This window comes from Meles meles, chromosome 15, assembly GCF_922984935.1.
Source record: "Meles meles chromosome 15, mMelMel3.1 paternal haplotype, whole genome shotgun sequence".
In the NCBI taxonomy this organism is placed as follows: Eukaryota; Metazoa; Chordata; class Mammalia; order Carnivora; family Mustelidae; genus Meles; species Meles meles.
Genome location: NC_060080.1, coordinates 75,020,559 through 75,042,169, shown reverse-complemented (window position 1 = coordinate 75,042,169; position 21,611 = coordinate 75,020,559).

The following is a 21,611-nucleotide window of genomic DNA, read 5'->3' as shown; positions in this document are numbered from 1 at the left end:
CACCTTTTCATGGCAGCATTGTTCCTAAAAGCTAACCCATGAACGCAATCCAAGCATCTGTCCAGGGAGGGACAGATGTTGTCTATACAGACGTTGGGATAGCATTCATTCTGTAAAGAGGACGGAAACATTGACGTGCACCACCCCATGGGCGCACGAACCTTGAGGATAGTAAGCTCAGTGAGAGGAGTATGCATGAAGATACCAACTTTGACTCCACTCTTGGGACCTACCTACAGTAGATTCCAAAGGAGGGAAAGGAGAATGGTGTTTGCCAAGGGCTGGAAGGAGGCGCTCATGGCAAGGGTCTGGCTCCTGCTAAAGCGCTTTAGGTTGACAAGATGCAATGAGATGGGAAGGTGGGTTCCAGGGAGGTTGGACAAAGACATTCATGCTTTTAAGACATTTCGAATGTACTCCGTGAACTACGTGGACTTCGTGACCTAACAGTAAATGACACTGAGAAGCTGCACAGATGGAGAAATGAACACAGGACCGGTTCATCTGGCCCTTTACACCCTTTCCAGGTAGGTCCTATCTCAGCCATTCGACTTCAGCCATTTTCCTTGAGACAACATGGAACAAACAGAGTGTTGTCCTTCTGTGCCTACCTGCAGGTTTAAAAACAGAATTGCCCCGCCCGGGACCACTTTATGCGAGAAGAAGGTATTTTTCCGAGTTAATTTCTTGAGACCCTTCACTCCTTGATCATGTTTTGAAACAGAACCCAAATTGAACATTCTACTTCATCTGCTTGATTTTTCCTTCACTGATTTTCCACTCAGAATCCATTGTTGAGGCAAGGGGCTTGGATGTTCCTACGCCTATCAAAGTCTACCGACTGTAGCTTCTGCTGTTTCCAGTTTTGCTTACGTGTCATTCCTTGACCAAGTCAACTTTCCTGAGGCTCATTATGAATAGTAAAATATTTTGGGCCCCAGTTGTGTTGAAAGGATTGACACTGAGCACTGTGCCCATTTCAGCTACACAACAGAAGGATTTCATTTTCCGAGGCCCTAAAAGTCTGGATGACCAGACTAAGTTGAGTTCACTGCCATCCTCTCTTAGAGATAGAAAGAGAAAGGCAAGAGCAAAGAAAGGAAAGGTTCTTCTTTTGTGAGATGAGATCTCTCCAAATGGGCTCTCTTAACAACACCTCTCTAACACGCCACAGAGCAGTATGCACTGTAGGCATAAGGTTGGTACCTTACATCCCCCTTACAGCTTTCTCTTAAAACTGGAAGTGGGTACCTTTGCACGATTCACTCCATCCCGGCCCCACCCTCTGCCCTCTGCTTCTGGTTCCTTCCATCTGAAGGCTTTTGCTGAGTTCGCGTCTCTCCTTTTCTCTTCTTGGTTTCAGAGGCCACCTAGAAGGGGAAAATATCCATCTGTCATCTATCGATAATACCCATCTATCCATCTATCTTTCTACGTATCTACCAATCTCTCCAACTATCTAAACTAGTATCTCTCTATCTATAGCTCCCTACCTACCTCCAGATAGTACTTGCCTTCCACGGTCTCACTTGTCTCCCTTGGCATAATGCTCGAAAAGTCCATTCCTGGACACCTGAGGGACTCAGTGGGTTAAGCCTCTGCCTTCAGCTCAGGTCAGGATGTCAGGGTCCTGGGATGGAGACCTACTTGAGAATGTGCTCAGCAGGGAGAAGGTTCCCACCCTCTCTCTACCTGTCTCTCTGCCCACTTGTGATCTCTCTCTCGGACAGATAAATAAATAAAAACCTTTAAAAACAGAAAAAGCCCGTTAGTATTTTCACACTTAGCAGCATTTCCTCTCCTCATGGCTGATTTCCTCTCTTGATGGCTCCCGTTATTCAGGCGAACACTTCTTTATCCAGTCAGCACTAAAGGGCCCTGATGTTTTCGTTGTCTTGACTGTTGAAAACAATGTTTCTTGAACATGGGGGTGGGTGAAGGGCGTTCTTGGACATATTCCTTGGCTGTCTGTGGGTATGTTCCCAGACGGGGAACTCTGGGATCCTACGGTAGACTGTCTGTTTCTTTCTTTGCTTGTTTGTGTTTGCCAGGACCCTCCATACTGTTTTGCATTGTGACTCGTCCCAATGTGCATTCCCACTTTGGGTGTCCAAGGGTTCCCTGTTCTCCATATCCTCACCGGCATTTGTTGCCCTGATGTTCCCTGGGATCGCTAATCCAACTGATGCAAAGGGCTATCCCGGTATGCACCTGGTTGCATTTTTCTGATGCTTAGTCATGTTGAGCACCTTTTTTCCCTGCCCGTTCCTCATGTGTTTATGTCCTCTGGGAAAATGCGAGAGCACTGGACACTGTGTCCGGGGCCCAGCGACAAGACTCGTCTCCATGAGACCTTCAGGGTTGTCCCAGGCACATCCAGGGGTGGGTGCAGAAGCACTCTTCTGGCTGAGGTGAGGGTGCTGGACTAGGAAAGAGGACACTGCGGGAGTGGACAGAAAAGGAGGAAAGAGGGGTTTCTGTCATCCATTCTTTTGCCCTTAGAGCCTGGAGATTGTGCTCCTTTGCTCCTGTGACTCTGGAAGGCCCACGCTTGTGGGACTCCTTAACCACCCCCCCAACTCAAGAAAAACAAGCAAACAAAGAAACAAAGGCAAAAACACACCAAAAAATCAGCATCTCTTTCCTAGACTTTCTGGGGGCCTCAGGCTGTCCCAAGACAGCTGGAGAACAGGATGCAGAGCATACCCCATCCTCGGTACCTAGGCAGTACTGCTGGAGGACATGGAGCAGGAAGAGTCAGGTTGAGGCCCTTGTGGTTGTTCTCCTGTGCAGAAACAGCTTGGAACGTGGAGTGGCACGTCTCAATGCAATTGAGGCGCTTTCACGGGGAGGTGGGCTCCAAGACCATCTCAATGATTCATTCGCAAACTCTGCACTACAGCACTCCCCTATGCCAGGGACCTTGGTAGACTCAGGCACGGCACTGGAGATACCTAGGGCTCCTTCCCTTAGGGAGCCCACAGTGTAGAGATGGGCCAACGCATGAAACAGTGCCATGCGAAAGCAAAGAGCAAGCGTTCCATGTGACAAACGAAGTGTGCTCTGAAAGAAGGCTGCAGAGTCACTGGATAGAAAGGCCTGAGAGGCCTCGCTGGAGGTGTCAGTGCTGAGGACAGAATGCAAACAAGGGAGCTAGTCCCGCACAAGTCTGGCTGCCCCGTGTCATGCAGAAGGAAGGCACCTCTGCCTTAGAGCCTCACTACCAGAAGCTGGATTGGCCAGAAGAGAGGAAAGGGGCACCCGGTGTGGCTGGAGGGCAACTGGGAGCAGAGCAGAGGGGCGTGAGGAAGGCAGGGAGAGGGCCTGAGGCCTGGGAGACAGGTAGCGATCTCTTGTCCCTCGGGAACGGCACTGCCCCAATACCCTGCATCTTCAAGGACCGAATGCCCCGCAGTTGTCGCAGAAGAGGAATGGAGGCACAATTTCGCATGCTTCCTCAACGTCACCATACTTCTGAGCCCGTGTTTGTGGCTGAGGCTGGACTAGCAGAGGCTTTTCCCCCAAGTTAGCACCCATCATTCGGGGAGCCATTCGACTCAGAGTCTGAGTTTCTGGGCGCATGTTGGCCTTGCCACTGCCACCGTTCCTGGCACTGTGAGCCTCGATGGATGGCAGCCCCAACCACCCCTGAGCTTCATTTTTGCTTCAGGGTGAGAGAAGAAAAAGGGAACCAGGGAGAAGGGGAACATGAGAAAAGTAACTAGGAAGTGCGAAACTCTTTGCATGACATCGAGAGAAGCACGAGGCATGCTATGTCATCACGTTGAGGACATCCCGTGGCTCAGAAGCCACTCGCTAGCCACCTAGAGCTTGCAGAGTGATGCCTCCACCACAGGTCAGGATCCTGGGAGCCACGGTGAAGGCTGCTCCCCTCATAGACCAGAACGAGGGAAAGAGATCTCATTCGAAATCTATGTGGGAAACAACTGAACCCTTTCACTACCGAGGATGACAAATTCTGCATCTTCGTGCATTTCCACCCCATCATGGTGCCCCAGCGTCATGACGCCAGGAGGGAAAGGGACCGTTCCAAAACGACACAAAGCCGGGACCCAGGCCTCCTGGGAGCGTTCCTCCAGGCCACGTCCCACCCCTTCCTGCAATGCTTCTGGCCTTCCGTGTGTGCCTCTGATTCCCGTGGTACCATCACACACATACCACAAATACGATCTCCATACACCCCCAAGATGTCCCAAGGAAGTGGATTCTCCCTGGTCCCCACTATGCACGTTGGGAATGTGGGCACTAGGTGAGACACAGAATGACTGAGGACACACAAGTGGGAAAGGAAAGGAAAGAGCACAAAGGTCTGACTTCAGCTCTGTCTCCTGAAAGGGAAGACCCAAGTGCCATTTCCAGAGAATGGTGCCCCTGGCATTTTGGGCTCATTGTGTACAGTCCCGGGGAAGAGAGGTCAAGAGTCAACTGAAGGGGTTATGGGGAGGTGTGACTGAACCAAAGGCCCCAGGTCTTAGAATCTTGAAAGGGTGACCTCACATCCTTCATGATAGGCCCCAACTGAAATTAGAACTCTGGTAACCAGGCACCCACTTTCAAAGGGCAACCTGCTCTCCAGCGCACTTGAGTGGAGACCTTCGACAGAACTCGATGTTCAGTTGTTGTCTTCCTACTTCCCAGGGCGCTGGGCCCAGGGGAGCCCAGAGCCAGAGACACGACTGCAGTTGCAGACAGCGCTTCAGACCTCTTCTCCGAAGCTTCTGGTCATGGGGCAGGAGACACCAACAGGTAACACAAGGCAGCTCTGGGCAGCCCACTGGAGAGCCGGCAACAACTGTGGTCTCATCTCAGCAGGCCCACACCACTTGCCCCCTACTGAGTGGGCGTGTGTGTGTACGCGTGCGCGTGCGTGCGTGCGTGTGTGTGTGTTGTGTGTGTGCGTGTGTGTGTGTGTGTTTGTAGAAGTGGGGGCAGGGGATGAGGGACATGCCCTTCCTGGGCAGAGGCAAGCTGCCTGGTGTTGGAGGTTGGACCCATCTGTCATGTTCATACCTCAGGTCATAGCAGGCAGGATGAGAAGGTGAGGGCTGACACAATGATAAGGCTCACGGTAGTCATGAGCCTTAGAGTGTCCTCTGGCTACCTCCTTGCTCGATGTCTTTTCAGCCATCCCTCTTAGCCTGAACTGGAGAACACGGTGTCTAATGGGGGTGTCCCCTTGAGGCCATGTCCCGGGAGGCTGCTAATGGCTCTTGGCCCTGTGTCGATGGGGCCCTGCCTTTTCAGAGCTGCACCCCAGAGATTGCCAATGAGCTGACTGGGGACTTCAACGACTCCAACTCGCTGGACAAGGGTCAGGTGTCCCAGGCCACCCGGGATCAGTGCTGCTCTGAGGTGAGAATGGGAAGAGGGATCTCCACACCCAGGGCCCCCACGCAACTATGGGGACAAACCTGGGGCCTTCCCATAGTGTTTCCACGTGAGGATCCCACAGGCCCCGCCCCGAAGGAACCCAAACCTCCGCACATCTGCCACCAGCTATGGGGCAGGGAGGAAGACACTCTTCACCTACGCGGGACTGGGAGAGAATAGAGTGAATGTTTTCCGTGGTTTGGAGGGCGCTTGTTTGCTTTCCTTTGGCCTCACGTTGCTTTTCATGAAGCCATGAGTATCTTTGCCTTTTCCCACTGGTTTTACGATTTTCCGGACTCAGGCCGGCTAACCTGTGGAGAACTGGCCACGCCCTTCTAAATCTTCATACCACACAGGGTGACTGAACCTACAAAAGGGACGGTGGGATCAAGCCATTCTATAGGTCTTTCTGGAATGTATCATCTCTCACAACACGTCGAATCCTAGGAGGTCCACCAGCTCACAAGCTGTTTCCCTCTAGGTCTTCACAGTCCCCCAGAAATCAGGTGGTCTGCCACAGGGACTCAGTCTTTCAAGGAACTTGAAAGTGGAACTTTCAAGGAACTGGGACTTGATTTGGTTGCCATTCCAGCCATGCTGCTGGGAACGGGCACCGTAAGTGCCCTTCAGATGATCTGGGTCGCTCCATCTGCCAGAACGTGGACCCAAAGATTGGGTGGAAGGCCTCTGGTGCCTCCTGGCCCAGGTAGCTGGCTCTGTCTTTTCAGAGCTCCACCCAGGACACCTGGCATGAGCTGCTGCAAGGCTTCAGCTACTGCATCTCCCTTGACAGGCAGCAGGGACCTCAGGCCGCCAACAACATCCAGGGCTGGTCTGGGGTGAGAACGGGTCCAGGTTCACGGCCAGTCTCAGGACCCAGAGATGATCAGGGCAAGGCCAGAACCCAGACGAGACACAACTGGCTGCCCTGCGGCCTGCCAAGGAAGGTGGTTTTCCCCTGAACCTCTCTGCCCCTGACAGCAACAGGCCAAGCCTCATCAGCACAGGCGAAATGCCATGCAGACCATGCTTTGGACAGTTCTCAGGCCCAACCCTGATGATCTTGAGCAGCCTTGGAGGTTCTCAGCCTCTCTTTTCTCCTCTCGACAGTAGGGCTCCTTCCTCATGACTCCAAGGCATTACATACAGCTCTTCATACAGGCTAGGAAGAGACAGACATGCTATTGTTGTCCAGCTAACAGCACGTGTTGAAGCCACCAGTCCATTTAAGCCTACATGGTCCTTTGGAAGCCTACACTCGCTTGGTTTAAGGTTTTCAGCCTAGAACCTTTTTTCTGGGTGGGCACTCAAGTCCCTCGTCTTGCACAAGTTCCCAAAGGGATGGGAGGATGCAGTCTGAACTCCAGAGCCTGCTCTTCCTGGTGTTTCACGGCACTGAAGGTGACTACGGTGCCCCCCCCACAACCCCCCCACCCATTTGTCTGCCTGCTGGAGAAGGAATCATCCCTGTCTCTGGATGAGGTCTGCACGATGCTGGCGCTCAGAGAAGGCACGGTACGGAATTACGGACACTCCCTGCTCCCGTCCTTCCTGGATAGAAGCCTCTCCAACCGCACCACAATGTGCTCCATCTATCAGATGTTCATGTCAGCCCAGGAGGTCCTGCATCAGCAGTCCAACAGGTGAGTGCCCACCCCATAGTGAGCACAAGGGGGAGCCTTCCGTCTACGAGTTGTGTCTTGGGAATGTCACTGCGCGTCTCTGACCATCCCTTTCCTCTCCTGAAAAGTGGGGGTATCGAGAGGATGAACCTCGTAGGGCGACTGGAGAAGTCATGGGATGAAACATGGCACGCGCTTCTCTGGGGCCCGGCTCTGTAGAAAGGGCTGCTGGATGTGCTGGGCATCTTCCCGCTTTACACTTCTCTGTCCGGGGAAGACGCCTTCAGGCTCAACCCATCACAGGCCTGTGGTCCTTCAGGGTCTGTGGAAAGGAAATGGAAAGCTGGCAGCTTTCCTACCGGCAAACGACCTCTGAGATGCCATCTAGCTGGTCCTGACTGGGGTCCTTTATGTGCCGAGATCAAGGGGACACTGGGAGCAGACAGAGCAGCTCGAGGGCCACTCAGGATTTGCAAAGCCTTCTTGGGGATGATTTCGTCCAATCCAGGATCTTAAGCACCTAGGAATGCAGGCACTCTCTAGTCACCGAGAGCAGTGAGTGGGTAAAGTGGAGACAAGGTCTGGGTCTCAATTCTCGTCCGGGGGTCAGATAGGCACTCTCCACATCCTAAGCACGCATGTCTAGCGTTCATCAGATGGGGCATCTCTGTGATCTACTCTAGGGATGAATGGATCCACCTCTCCTGGGACCATGAGGATGCACTCTACCATCAAGGAAGAACAGGATAGGTCTTTGGGTGCCAAAGGAGGGCCCGCTGCCTCCACACAGCAGGGTGGGAGGCGACAGGGGTTTTTGCTGGCGACGGAAGTTCAGAACCATGGATCTCCCGGAACTCTTGATTTCCACGGGAGAGCTTAGTGGGGCGGCTTCCTCTGAAGAAGCCAGTGAGCCCAAGAGAGCTGTGGACGGGATGCCAAGCGCTGTGGGAAGCAGAGCCCACTGTGGGCTGAGTTGGTGCCTACAACAGCCATCCCTTGGATGGTCCGTTCTTGCTCCGTCTGCCCCGATCCATGTCCACCTCCGCTGGCCACCACAAACAAGTGGGGCCAAGGACAGAAAGTGTGGGGACCAGACCACTCACCCGTTGGCCTCCAACCAAAGCCCAGATACCGGTCTGCACGGACGATGCATGACTGAGGGGCCAAAGGACAGACCTATGGGAGGTCCCTCGACCCACCTGGTCAGCAGTCAGCAAGGACAGCTCCAGAGGGGTTGGAAGTGGGCTGGGGCCATTCTGTGGGGCCCACACCGAAAGAATGGTGCTGTGGGAGGAGCATGGGGAGGGAAAGGCCAGGTCTCTGACGCTGCTCCACATATGACTTTCCCCAGCACTCTGTGTCCCATCTTGGGAACCTGGCCTGAGCAGACACGGCAGGATATCGGGCAGTCCCTGCACGGTGCCCACGTGGAGGTCAAGAGGGCCTACGTGCACCTCACGTGGCATGACTGGGACCTGAACACCCATGCCCCCGTTCTGCTGAGGCAGCGGGAACTTCTGCAGCTCACAGAGGCTGAGGCGGAGGGTAAGGGGCATTGCAAGCTGGGAAGGCCATCTGGGATGGGGCTCATGGGCTGGGTATTCCTTGTAAAGGCCATGGGATCTGTCCCGTGGAGGGAAAGGCACATGGAATGTCAGTGACGTGGCCGAACCCTTCCCTTTCTCCCACCCCCGTGTCGGCCATGCGACCCGTTCCGGCAGCTGAGCCAGCCCAAGAGACACCCACGGAGCGAGAGGCAAGCCTGGCTCTGCACCAGCCATCACCTTCAGGGTCCGAGCCAGCCTCCCCTCCACCGGCTGCTCCAGAACTGGAACAGGGGCTCCTGTGTTATGAATGGTCGCCGGGTCCTGAGGCACAGACAGCTGGGCCTTCGGCTTGCCTGGGAGTTTTCGGTCCAGCTGTCCCACTTGCCACTGAGCCCACTCCAGCCGCAGAGGCGTCCTGCCAAGCCAAGAACCAGCTCAGGGAGAAGGAGCCTGACCTCCTGGACTTCCCTCCCAAGCTGGTGGCAGGGCAACTCACGTACATGGATGCGGTGAGCAGCTGGGCCCCCAGGGTAGGAGGGCAAGGCCGGCTTTGCTACTTGCTCTCAGCTGCCCTATACCTGCTTTTCCCTGATGTGGACTCCTAGGATATAGGGCCATTTCTCAGCTGCAACCCTCACCAACCGTGGAAACCCATCAGGGTTTTGAGACCTGAGCTTTCACTGTCCAGCTGCGGACTGTGGAGACAGACACTGAGAAGGACTGAGGCAGAGGAACCACGTAGATGCAAGGAGTCAGAACCGAGAGACCATACATGGGGAGGCTCTGGTCCTTCGGGGGGAGGAGGGCAGCTCCCTGGGGGCAGTCACGACCATGGGTCGCCCACCCATCTGCCAGGGAACCTGAGCACCCTCCACCTGGAGGAGGCATCTCATGGGCCCTGAAGGACAGGCTAGACACGGAAAGCCGTGCTTTCAGCCACCACGTGAGAACGGGCACCTGAAAGGAGACAGGGACTGCAGGGATGAGCATTTGGAGAAGATGCCCCCTTGGGAGCACCACCTGGAGCGGTCCCCTGGACGTGGAAGGATCGGGGTGCACATGCCTTCCTCCCTTCCCGTGCCTCTCTTGGCTCCTGGGGCATCCTGCACTGGCTTCCCTCAGAGAAACAGAGTGGCCTGAAACCCAGGCTCTCTAAGCAGGCTCAGGCCACACGGGCAGCCTCCTGAGCTCCAGCTCTGACCTGGGACCCCTCGCCAGGACATGAGTCTTGCATGTGCGAACGTGTGTGTGGCTCAACAAACCTCCCCCTGTCCCCTAGGAGCTGTTCAAGCAGGTGGTGCCCCATCAGTGCCTGGGCTCCGTCTGGTCCCGGAGGAACAGGCCTGGCAACGAGCACCTGGCACCCACAGTCCGGGCCACCATCGCCCAGTTCTATGCTGTGGCCAGCTGCGTCATCACCACGTGCCTCGGCAACCCAAGCATGACAGCCCGGGACAGGGCCGCGGTGGTGGGCCACTGGATCCGGGTGGCCAAGGTATGCTATGGGAGGCCCAGCTCCCTGAGGCTCTCCTGAGCCTCGGGAACTGCTCTTCTGTCCTTCTGCCTTCTCAGGGCTGAAGGCCCTGCTCCAAGACCTGTGGTCCCTAGGCTCTTCCTCCCGGGGCCATGCTGACCTTCACTCGCATGGCCCAACGTTGGGACCCTCGGTGCCTACGTGACTCCTTCTTGGCAGGAAGGGAAATATCCTCCCTCTCGCCAGCAGTGTTCCTCTTTAGGGCTGACCCGTGCCCTTCTGCAGCTCCCTGGACATCAGCTTCATCCCGCGGGGCGGGGGAGCCATAAACTGAGGGGGGCACTGAAGCTCTCGAGCATCTAGGGCTCCTGCTCTCCCACTGACAGCTCCTTCTCCTCCCACCCCAGGCCTGTCAGATGCTGGGGAACTACTCCTCCCTGCATGCCATCCTCGTGGCTCTGCAGAGTGTCTCCGTCCACCGCCTGAAGAGGACATGGGACAACGTTTCCAGGTGAGTAGGCTTCTCTCCAGGGAGGGTCCAGGATGGAGGCGGGGTCTCCCACAGGCCTGTCCTTTTCCCCCCTCAGTCAGCTTGGACCTCCTGGGAGGCAGCAGACCCTGACCAAAGGACCTGGGCCTGGGGCTGCTTCTCTCAGCCTGCCTGGGGAACAGGCCACCATGCCTCCTGCTTGACAAATCCCATTTCCTCCATGCCCCACCCTGGGCTGAGCTGAATTCCCTATTTCCACGGGGTGACTGGGCAGCCACTGAACGCTCTGCCCATGGTTCCACCAAAACCCCACCCAAACCCAGCTGTTCCATTCAGCTGGGAAGGGACGCCCAGGAGGAAGCCCAGGAGAACTCCCTCCCACGTCCTCCAAAGACCTCAGTGCTCAGAGGAGCCCAGAGAAAACCCTCAGCCAGCCCGTTGGACATGTGGGGCTTCTCCAAGAAAAGGGCCTCGCACTCTACCCTGCCACCTTATGCCTGCCCTGAGCCTCCCTTCTTTCCCTCTCTTCAGGAAGAGCTGTCACACACTCTCGGAGCTCTGCAGAGAAGACAACCCCCAGGCCAGGAAACTACTCATCAAGGTAGCGCGGGAGGTGCAGGGCTACAAGGACAGGAGGGGTGTGAGGAGGCATGATCATGTGTGGATGAAGTAGGCAAGGGCCTGAGGCATTCCTCGGGGAGCGAGCGGAGGCCTTTGGCATGAATGTGCTCACAGCCTGGGCTGAAGACTCCCCCCTGGGGCTGGGACAAGCTGGTGCTGCCCATCCAGACTCCCTAGGCTAGATTTCAGGTCTCTCTGTGTCCATCGAGATGGTCCACATGGGGGCCCATAGGAACGCAGACAGCCCAGAGGACAGGCCTCTGCTCACAGATGGAGTGGGGATGGGTTGTGGGCCACAAAAATGATGATCCTAATAGGATCCTGAAGCCTCAGGAGACCCTAGGAGCTAGGTGGAGTTCTCCCTTCTGCCCATGAGAAAAGAGGCTCAGGGAGGTCAGGCTCCAAGCACCAGGTCCCACATGGACTGGACGGGGGGAGCTGAGATTGTTCTCGAAGGGCTCGTGGCACGCTTCAGGAGAATGGAGCGTCGGGATCAGCAGACGTAGGTCGGATGTCTAGGGTCTGAAGTCAAAGACGGTGGGTGCAAGGGGACTGAGGCTATTCGGCTCTCAAGGATCATGTCCTTGGCCCTCCAGGAGCGGCCCTCCAATAAACTTGCCACCCTGGTGAGGCGGCTGCAGAGAGCGCGGAAGGGGCTGCCAAGGAAGGTGAGTGTGCCTGGGGGACAGGGCCTCCAAGGTCAGGGGAGAGGGGATCTGGAGGGGAGAGGACGCTGGATGCCTCCAAATCAGGACAGGTGGGACAGGAGACTCCAGCTCCACCTCCTGTTGCCACAGTCCCTCCCTGTCTCCTTTCCAGGTGACCAGGAGGAAGTAGTCTAGCAGGCTGGGTAGAGAATGGATTTGTGGCTGGGGAGGGGCCCAGGGCTCCACACCCTGAGATTTTTGAATTTCAAAAAGCAGGCCCTGGAGGGGATTAGGAGGAGTCTGCTGTTCTGGGAGGGGGTGGGGAAAGGGACTCCAGGGGAAGCAACTAAGGGTCCTAGGCCCTTCCAGGTGGGAAAGTGGGCTGGGCCAGGACACTGAAGCCTTTTCAGGGGAGGGCCCCTGTGGGCACCACAGAGCAGGGACTCACCCCAAACCTACCCCTCATGACACAGGGTGTGGTCCCGTACCTCGGCACTTTCCTCACTGACCTGGGGATGTTGGATACTGCAATGGAGGACTACCTGGAGGTGGGTGAGCCTGAGGCTTGGGGAGGAGGGACCAGAGTCCTGAGGATTGGGAGCAGAGAGTCCCTGGACTGGGCCCTGAGCTCTGTGTCCTTAGGAATCCTCCCCTCCCGACAGCCTCACAGCTGCCCCTGGGAGCTGGGGTCTCTTGCCCATCTGCGTGCTGAGGGAAGGGCTTCTGCACCTAGACACGGGTGCCCACGACTGGTGAAGCCCCAGCGCATCCTGAAGGTGAAGCTGCGTGCGCTCTGTGTGAAGGGGCCGCAGCCTCTCCCTCAGAGCTTGTTCCCTCAGAGCTTGCCTGTCCGGGAGAGTGAAGTCAGGACCCTGCACCTCAGCCACACTTCAGCAGCCCAGCAGGCCCTGCCTGCCTGAGGCTTCGGCCGCTCCCTTCTATGCCCACAGAGTGCTGTGTGGCACCCTGGAGCCCTTTGACCAGCCCCACGTCTTCCTTTCTCTGCACCCCAGGGCTTGCCCTAGACCCCAGTCTCATTGTGTGTGTCTCAGCGGCCCCCTCCTGTGTCCTGGCCTAGGCGCAGCCTCTGAAGGGGTGGGTGTAAGGTGCTAGGACTGACCGGGGGGCTCCTTCTGAAGGACAATGCTTGTCTGCTTTCCAGGGCAATGAGATCAACCACTGCAAAAAGAATAAGGTGAGCAGACGCGGCACTTGCCCTACGGAAGGGGAGGCAGCCCCTATCAGAGACGCCCCTGACAGGAAGGAAGAACTTTCCTTGCTCCATCCCCTGCCCTCCCCTCCATCTCCCATTTCCTGGCACAGGTTGCTAGGAAAGAAGTGGAAGACCCATCTAGTTAGTCAGCAGGGATCCAGAAAGGCCTCAAGGAGAACTTCGCCGAGGAGGGGCTAATTCTACTTGCCTCTGAGAATAGTTTGGGACCAGATGAAGCTGCATGCAGGAGGGTGGCCATGTGTGCCAAGACCCAATCGGTCCCCTGTCCCGCTGCTCAGCCCTCACCTGGCCCTGTAGCTTCCCCACCCAGGCTCGGTGTGCATCCTGTGCCTCTCTCCCCGCCCAGGAATACCGAGTCCTCACGGACATCATGCTGCTCCAGGCGGCGGCAGAGAATTACTGCCTAGAGCCCCAGCATCCATTCATGGCCTGGTTCTGGTCTGTGGAGCGGCTCAGCGAGGATGAGAGGTGAGGCCCATTCAGGAGCTGGCTGAGGGTCGGGGTGGACTCTTTGTGCTGGCCTCGCCTGGGATCCTCCTCCTAGGGCTCCCTGGGCAGCCTCAGGCCTCCTTGCTGGGAAGCCAGACACCAGCTGTGGGAAAACCCTGGGAGGGACTCCTGAATGCAGGCTGCTGCTCAACCCACACGTGTCTCTCTGTCCTTAGCTACATCCTGTCCTGCCGGCTGCAGCCCCGGTCCTAGTTACCCAGCAGAACACAAGCACCAGGACAACTGGCTTCATGACACCATCAGAGCTGAACCCGTGGCCACTGGCCGAACAAGGATTGCACCTCGGCCCCTGGGCTACTTGTGGTGCGTGAGCCCCATCTGCTGCACAACACCCCTTCCTCTCACCTATAGACTTAGATTTGGGGGGGGGGGGTTTGCAATATTTAATATAATTAAAAGGTTTTGATTTTACCAAAAAAAAAACAAAAACAAAAACAAAAGTGATGTGTTTGTGAGAACCCTAGGGATTAAAGTTTGTGTTACCAGTAAAAAAAGAACAAGGGTTTTATTTTCTCCTCGTCCAGCCTACATGGGTGTTTGGTGCTTTTACAACATGTACAACATGTACAGACTCTCTTATTCATTCCTGAACTCGGAAATCTTACAGAGTCATCAGCTATTCAAAGTGGCAGGAAGGAGAAGAGCCAGCCCTCCTCACTACCTACTGGTGGCACCTCCAAATCCCGTTTCCCCAGAGGACAGGTTCATTTCAGTGTCAGGCATCTGGGCAAACAGCAGAGACAGCCCTCAGGACCCCCGAGATGGAGAGGTTGCAGGTCCTTCCCCAGGAAGGCAACAGACTCTGAACAGGAGAGTCCTTGAGAGTTCTTTCCCCTCCCCAGAACTAGGTGCTGCCCAGGAGAGGGGCTGCTTCTCTCCATTCTAAAGCAAGGAGGAGGATGTCTTGCTTCCTTTGGGATATGGTGTTTGTGTTGGTGCTTGTGTTGGTGTTGGTTTGGACCCAGTATTTGGGACTGACAGTTGTCGAGTTCAGTCTCTGGAATTGCATCAGCACTCAGTAGAGAACAACAACAACAACAAAATAAACAAACATGTAAAGAGATCCAATCCTGCCTGTGGAAGCTACAAAACCTGAGGAAGATATTCTGTAAATGGAAGAAGGGCAGGCAGGACATTCCGTCCTCAGCTTCCCTGTAGGCTCTCCAGGTTCACCCTTTCCCGAGAACGGAATCCTCCCAGCATCCTCATCCATGATGTCTGGATTCCTTTTCCCTGCTTCTTTTGGGTGTGGCTGGGGAATAAAACAAAAAGAAACTGGGGGGTGTCCTTTTAAGGCCATAGCTGAGCCTGGCTCTATTCACATCTATGCTGACCTAGGAGCTAGGATGTGCAGCCATCCTGCATTTCCGGATGCAGGTCTTGGCAAGGCAGTGGCGCCCTTCAGGCCCCACCCTCCTGGTCAGGTCCATGGTAGCCACTGCTCCCTGGCTGGGGTCTGATGGAGCAGAGATTGGTTCTCCCTTGCCAGGATAAAGGTTCATACCCTTGACCAGACGATCCCCACACTCTCCTTGCTGGCCTAGGGCACTGTCAGGTCCAGGTGGTTTTGAAGTCCCTGGTCTCCAACATCCACCAGGTGACACACCCAGGTTCCACTCACTTGTCCGGAACGGGGAACTCACCTGACCCGGTAGACCCAGACACAGATGGAATGTGAGCAGGGGAGAAGCATCTATCATGCAAATGGATGCCAAATGAAGCAAGGGTAGGAAGGCTTCTCTCCAGACACAACAGACTCTTACAAAAGGGGGGGGGAGGTAGGAAGACACAAAGAAGGACACGACTTCATCATAATGGAGACCATGGAGTAAGAGAGAACATCTGGAAATATTTAGGCACCCAACACAGGAGCACCCAAAGGCATCCAACACCTCACAACAGGCCTAAAGGAAACTTTGACAGCAATACCATACAGTGGGGGACTCTAACACCCCACATCTATTAACGGAGACATGATCCACACTGACAATCAACAAGGAATCAATGGCTTTGAGGGATGCAGTCGTTTGAACACATCGATGCAGAACCTTCCACCCTGAAACAGCAGAATCCGCAGTGCTTTCAAGTGCACCTGGAACATGCTCCAGAACAGACCACACGTTAAGGCACAACCCAAGTCTCAACAAACTCCAAAAGATGGATGTCATCCCACGCATCTTCTCTGAGCACGATGCTATGGAACTCCAAATGAACCCCAAGAGCACACCCGGAGAGACCATGAATCCATGGAGGTTAGATTACAGGCTACCCGACAAGGACTGGGTCAACCCAGAATCCAAAGAGGAAATCCACAATTACATGGAAGCAAAAGGACAAGCCAAGGGTCCCCAAACATGTGGATACAGCGCAAGGGAATCTCAGAAGACAGGATCCAGCACCACAAGGAAAATCCCCAATACCATAAGCTGACACAAAAGGACCTAGCTAAAGCACCACACAGAGGTCCTGAGCAGTCAGTCGCTCAGCCTGGGCGAGTTGGAGCTCCTGCTGTTGGGTGCATGCTTAGCTTCCAGCTCCCCTCTAAGTCCCAGCCTGGGGGGGGGGGGGGTGTTCTTCCCTTTCTTCCAGAACCATCCCCACCAGGGCCACTGGGGAATCAACCCTTCAGGGGACTCTCGGCAGAGAGATATGGCCAAAAAGGCCCAGGAAACAACCACCCCTTCCCCGCCGGTGGATCAAGGTGGCCAATTAGCTTTCCCTCTGTAGAACATTCCACAGTGCTTGTGGGGGGACGATCCTCTCAGGCTCTGATGCCCAGGGTTTCTCGGCAAAGGGCAGAGTCCGACTGAGTAACCCTGGGAGGGACCTGACACGCTGCACTTCCAGCATGCTCGCAGCTAATGCCAGGGCCACCTGTGCCCGGAACACACGGAGAAACAACTTGCCGGCGGGCCAGCGGACAAAATGTCCTCTCTCTCACCGCCGAGAAGAGATTGATCAGCAACAGTCTGGCAGCCACAGAGTGGTGCTTGACTGTCAGGAAGATCAACAGCCAGGCAGGGCTTTGTCCACCCCCACAGGCCTCTCGTCCTCTTCTGCTCCAGAGTATAGGGAGGCAGGATGGGAGGAAAGACAGTTTGTTCAGCTTTGGAAGCTATATGCTGAGCTTGAGTTCCTTTCTACCTAGTAGCCTGGGCACTCCTAGGCTGCTTCCTCTGTGGCCTCTATGGAAGGCCATTCTCAACAACAGTGCTTGCTTCCCATGTTCCGGGATACTGGGCAGAAAGCGAGGGAACACAAGCGAGTCACAGGGAAGTGACCACGTTTGGCCATGAAAGCTTGAAGGTGTGAAAGACCATCTCTTGCCCTAGGTTCCCTTGGTCAGAAACCTTTCAGCAACCACTCAGAGGACAGACAGGCAGGTCCATAGCAGGCATGGGGATCCCTGGGAGCCACTGTGGACCGAACCTGGTGGGCTCTTCACCACAATTCGCACAGACCAAGATACTGAGGTAAGACTTAGCATCCGTGGGTGTTTTGTGAACATAGGTTTGGATTCAGGTGTGACTTTTCAGACAAAGAAAAGAAGAAGAAAGGGAATAAGGCAAGAGAGGCTCAATCAAAAAAAAAGAGGCTCAAATCTAGAGAACATCCTGGAGGGAACCGGGTTGGGGGGATGGGTGGAAGAGGGGGGTGGGGATTAAGAGTACACTTGCTGTGCTGAGCACTGAGTCATACACAGAACTCCAGAATCCCTACTGTTCACCTGAAACGACGATAACACTGTACGTCAATTAGACTGTATTTTCAACAATTTCTTTGAAAGGTGGGCATTAGGAGATCAAAGTTGAGATTTTGCTCTGAGAGTTTCACACTCAGGTCTCCTCAGGCTGAACGTAAATGTACATTAAAGATCAATGAGAAAGTCCAAAGACAGAAAGTGAAGTCTCTTGATATGGAAAGGCAAGTGCCGACCTCTGGGTTCACAGGAAAGATACCTTCCTACGCTGTTGGCTGTTGTCAAAGCATTTCACTCACGTCCCCTTGGAGCTACGCTCCTCTGGTGTTTCCGTTCTCCTTGGTTGTGTGTCTTCGTGAAGTAGTTGGAGGAATTATTCCTATCCCGTGTTTCGTGGACTAAACCCCAGTTGGCTCTTTCTAGCCCCTGGAAGATGGGAGCTGGAGGGCCTTCTGGAAAACACTGCCCAACTGGATCTCTCATCGTTTTCCAGAGAAGGAAAGGGAGGCCCCACAAGGGCACCAAGGGCACAGTAACACAGAGGAGGTTCTCCTGACACCCGCTTCAGGATCCCAACTCACTGAGCAAGAGCGAAGAACCCCCCACCCCGCCCCCGTTCCCTCCAGACACAATGGTCGCAACACTGGAATGGGTCATTTCTCAGGAAAGGTGAAATGCGGTCAAACACGGAAAGATGCAAAATAACATCACTGAAAGAAAGCCCACTGTGATCCCCTGCCCTGCGTCTTAAGTCCCACCCATGCGTGAAGCCATCTGAGAATCACAGGGGAAGGGAGGGAAAACTGAATGGGAAGCCACCAGAGGGGGAGAAAACGGATGAGAGGCTCTTACCTAAGAAACAAGCAGAGGGTGGCAGGAGGGGAGGTGGGTGCGGGTATGGGGCCATTTGGGCAGGAGCATAAAGGAGGGCATGCGATGGGATGAGCACTGGGGGTGATACGCAACTCATGAATAATCGGGCACTACCTCAGAAGCTAATGAGGTACTGTAGGGTGGCTAACCGACTCTCAACCACCACCACCACAACAAAAACAACACAATGCAATCCAAGGTTCTGTGTTTTCTTGATGTGCAATGTGGAAAATACTGGATGATTTCTTTTCTTCCCTCAGGCAAGGAAAAGAGAGAGCCTACTACTCCTGAGGAGGCAACACTCTACCTGTTTCAGCCCTAAAGAGGTTTTCAAACATGCTTTCGCCAGTTGCAGTCCTCATGCCCTTCTAGTCAATTCGGAGCACTCTGGACAGGGGGTCAAACACTTTTGTTCTTCAAGGTGACTCACCCCAAGCAGGGAATATCCCTACTTGCCACAGGAGTTACCACAGGTGTGCCCCCTCCATCCCTGACAAGGGCCTCCCTACAACTTTTCCAGAGAGGTGGCATGAACACTAGTGGCTGGAAGCTGGATCCTGGATGACGTCCATCCCTTTGTTCACTTGTGGGATGACTAGGGGCAGGGTCTCCATCTCAGTCGTGGAGCTGCCAGAGCTCTCCAGCTCACCTTCAGACACGGCCCTCCCCTCTCTCCCATGGAAGAACCTGCAGAACTACGTGACCATGAACTGGGAACACACAACAAGGGTACAAAAGTCTTACCTGAATTCAGCTCAGCATGGCAATGACAGGCTGGTCCCTCTTGGAGGTTGCTAGTTTCCTTGAGTCATTCGAGCCTTCTTGGCAACGGACTCCAGACAGTGGCTCACCACGAGACAGGGAGGAGAAGTTCTTCGGAGACAAGTGTCACCACACCACTGTCCTCACCCTCGGTCGTGGAAGAAGTCTGTGTCCCTCGTCGGGTTAGGAAACTCTTCCAATAGGACTGGAGCAGAGTGCAACAAAAGGCTCCCTTGAAGAAGGGCTGAGCATGGGGACACGTCCAGTCATATGTCTCACCGCTCCCATCACCACACAGGTGGTGCCCAATGTGGGCAGGGTACCATTTCCAGTGCACGGCTCCTGCTCGCCCACCGTACCTATTCCTATCATCACGCCATCACGTCTGGTCAGGACCCCAGCATCAGGCCTGTGCTTCTCCAGTTCATGCTGCTGCCTGCCTCCACCCGTGAATGATCCTGTTTCACCTCTGAATTTGGAGCTCCACAGCATTCATCTTCATCAGCTTCACAAAACACGACTGGACAATGATTTCATGGAGACGACCTGCAAGGCACAGGATGGAAAAGAAAAACAAACTCACACACTGGACATTCAGAATACTTCAAGCCTTTGTGACTTGAACGACACGATCAACCAAGGGAAAGCACAGTCCAGAAGTCGGGAGAGCATGTTTGCAAACCATATATCTGACAGGTTCTCAATATCCACTATACAGAGAGATCCCAGAAACTCAACAACAACAGAGAAACAAATCCAATGTGACGTGTGAATGTACAAATGGGGAAGAGACCTAACCTCAAAGCTATACGCATGGAAGGAAACTGGAAAGGATAGTTCCCATCACTCCTTTTTTGGGAAATCCTAATTAGAACAAGCAATTAGATACCATTACACATCCATGAGGTTGACTCCACACAGAAAAAGAAAAACAAAACAGAAGAAAACGAAACGAAAACAAAGTCTCAGGAGAAAGGGAAAGATCAAGTGTTGGCAAAGACAGAGAGAAGTAGGAACCTTGCTGATTGTGCGTGGCAGGAATGCTTAAGGGCATGGTTGTGAAATCAGTATGGCGGTTCTTCGCAGAAATCAACTTTAGTGGGACGCCTGGGTGGCTCAGTCTGTTGAGTGTCTGCCTTCGCCTCCCATCCTGGTCCCAGGATCCTGGGATGGAGTCCCGCATCCAGCTCCTTGCTCAGCCGGGAGCCTGCTTCTCCCCTGCCTGCTCTGCCTGCCACTTCTCCTGCTTCTGCATGCCGTTTTCTCACGCTGACAAATGAATCAATAAAATGGTTTTTTAAAAAATCGACTTCAGAATTGCCATGTGTTTTAGCACTTGCCCTTCTGCACTAGATACCCAAACCGATGAACAGTATGGTCTTGAAGACTTATCTGAGCACACCTTTTCATGGCAGCATTGTTCCTAAAAGCTAGCCCAGGAACGCAATCCAAGCATCTGTCCAGGGAGGGACAGATGTTGTATAAACAGATGTTGGGATAGTATTCATTCTGTAAAGAGGACGGAAACATTGACGTGCGCCATCCCAGGGGCGAACGAACCTTGAGGATAGTATCCTCCAGTGAGAGAAGTATGCATGAAGATACCAACTTTGACTCCACTCTTAGGACCTACCTACAGTAGATTCCAAAGGAAGGAAAGGAGAATGGTGTTTGCCAAGGGCTGGAAGGAGGCGCTCATGGCAAGGGTCTGGCTCCTGCTAAAGCGCTTTAGGTTGACAAGATGCAATGAGATGGGAAGGTGGGTTCCAGGGAGTTTGGACAAAGACATTCATGCTTTTAAGACATTTTGAATGTACTCCGTGAGCTTCATGGACTTCATGACCTAACAGTAAATGACACTGAAAAGCTGCACAGATGGAGAAATGAACACAGGACCGGTTCATCTGGCCCTTTACACCCTTTCCAGGTAGGTCCTATCTCAGCCATTCGACTTCAGCCATTTTCCTTGAGACAACATGGAACAAACAGAGTGTTGTCCTTCTGTGCCTACTTGCAGGTTTAAAAACAGAATTGCCCCGCCCGGGGCCACTTTATGCGAGAAGAAGGTATTTTTCCGAGTTAATTTCTTGAGACTTTTCATTCCTTGATTATGTTTTGAAACAGAACCCAAACTGAACATTCTACTTCATCTGCTTGATTTTTCCTTCATTGATTTTTCCACTCAGAATCCATTGTTGAGGCAAGGGGTTTGGATGTTCCTATGCCTATCAAAATCTACCGACTGTAGCTTCTGCTGTTTCCAGTTTTGCTTACATGTCATTCCTTGACCAAGTCAACTTTCCTGAGGCTCATTATGGATAGCAAAATATTTTGGCCCTAGTTGTATTGAAAAGATTGGCACTGAGCACTGTGCACATTTCAGAATGATTTCATTTTCCTAGGCCCTAAAAGTCTGGATGACCAGACTTAGTTGAGTTCACCGCCTTCCTCTCTTAGAGATAGAAAGAGAAAGGCAGGAACAAAGAAAGGAAAGGTTCTTCTTTGTGTGATGAGATCTCTCCAAATGGGCTCTTTTAACACTTCTAACATGCCATAGTATTAACTGTAGTCATACGGTTGTACACGACATCCTTCTTTATCTTTCTCTTACAACTGGAAGTTTGTAGCTCTCCATGATTCACTCCATCCCGGCCCCACCCTCTGCCCTCTGCTTCTGGTGCCTTCCATCTGAAGGTTTTTGCTGAGTTGACTTTTCTCCTTTTCTCTTCTTGGTTTCAGA